The sequence below is a fragment of the Diaphorina citri genome, unplaced genomic scaffold, assembly GCF_000475195.1.
Source record: "Diaphorina citri unplaced genomic scaffold, Diaci psyllid genome assembly version 1.1 scaffold1566, whole genome shotgun sequence".
In the NCBI taxonomy this organism is placed as follows: Eukaryota; Metazoa; Arthropoda; class Insecta; order Hemiptera; family Psyllidae; genus Diaphorina; species Diaphorina citri.
The window spans coordinates 76,891-78,552 of NW_007378992.1; the positions used below are offsets into that span (position 1 = coordinate 76,891).

General features: G+C 33.5%; 1 long non-coding RNA gene across 1 annotated transcript; it reads right to left on the reverse strand.

Moving 5' to 3' along the window:
• Positions 1-213: 213 nt before the first annotated feature.
• LOC108253310 lies at positions 214-962 on the reverse strand. Its single transcript, XR_001809717.1, has 2 exons — positions 845-962; positions 214-316 (listed from the first exon to the last, which is right to left on the reverse strand). It is a non-coding gene; the product is annotated as an uncharacterized LOC108253310 (long non-coding RNA).
• Between the last annotated feature and the right edge of the window lie 700 nt (positions 963-1,662).

A 1,662-nucleotide genomic window follows, 5' to 3' on the forward strand; every position in this document is an offset into this window, starting at 1 on the left:
TTCAGTTTCAGTATCAGTAGAACGGAACAGTGTTGCCACATTGCCGGTTGTGAACTACCGCACAGTCCACTCATTTGAAATACCGTACGGCGTACGGAAAACAGAAACACCGTAGTCACCGAGTCACCGTACCATTGGCGGCTCTAGCAAATCCAGTATTTAAAATTTTCAAAGTTTTCTTTCAGTTTCAGTTTTTAGTTCAAATAAGTTATAAGTTCAGCTTTTTGAGCTTTTGCACAGAGAGAACGTTCAAGTTAAAAAAACAAATTAGGTAATAATCTTGATCTTCAGTTAATCATATTCTCATAGATCAAACCTCCTTATTCAAAGTAGAAGTTCTACAGTTTTACCATGGAAAATTGAATCATTATGATAACAACAGTAAAAATGTTCGTAAAATGACAGACATGATTAGTTTATAGAAGTTCTACAGTTTTACCATGGAAAATTGAATCATTGTGATAACAACAGTAAAAATGTTCGTAAAATGACAGACATGATTAGTTTGAATTTCATTAGATATTTGAAACGCAAGTTGTTGGAAGAAGAGAGGAATGTCAAGGAGGAATCTGAGGAAGTAGAAAATTATGAAGTACGGTTTGGTAGTGATGTTGATACTTATGAGTTGATTCGTATTAGTAGTGTCTCTACAGAAACATATTGTAATGACAACCAAGTAGGATTAACATGTTATACAGTGGACCAAGGGCCTTGTGAAGAATCTTCTTAGTATTTTTAGTTCAGCTTTTTTTGAGCTTTTGCACAAAGAGAACGTTCAAGGGTTCAAGAAACAAATTAGGTAATAATCTTGATCTTCAGTTAATCATATTCTCATAGATCAAACCTCCTTATTCAAATCAAGATCAAATAAAGGCTTACCCCCCAGCCCTCAACCAACTAACATACAGAACATTGTGAAGCTTTGAAAAAAGCATTGGTAAATGGAAATGGGATCAATGAAATAACAGGTAGGTACATAATTTATAAATGAGTGTTTGGAACCTATACCTACTACTGGATCTAGAGTCCCATGTGAAAATAGTCTAATAAAGAAATGTGCACAGAGGAACAAGGGTCTTGTTCAGAAGATAAGTACCTAACTGAGGTAAAAATGATGAATTGTATGGGCCCTAGTATAGCATTACCTTTGGAAGAGTTGAAAGTAAATGATGATAATGTAACTGTACAAGTTGTGATGTTCAATGACAATGATTACACAATATTGGACAGCTGAATGGAGAAAAAAAACATTGTTCTATTAAAATTATGTCCTGAAATAAATTTATTCTCTTGCCTAGATTCAACTTTTCAATGTTAACTTCCTTGATTGTACTTTATTTAGCTTTCGCAATTTCAGGGTACACAGTCCTGGCATTTAAAAAAAAAAAAAAAAAAAAAAGTTGAGGGTGAAATGATTACACAATATTGGACAGCTGAATGGAGAAAAAAAACATTGCTCTATTAAAATTATGTCCTGAAATAAATTTATTCTCTTGCCTAGATTCAAAACTTTTCAATGTTAACTTCCTTGTTTGTACTTTATTTAGCTTTCGCAATTTCAGGGTACACAGTCCTGGCATTAAAAAAAAAAAAACTGTTGAGGGTGTATCTGTGGATAAGTTTACTGGCGCCCATCATAACATGCTGCAGACAGTTAAATTA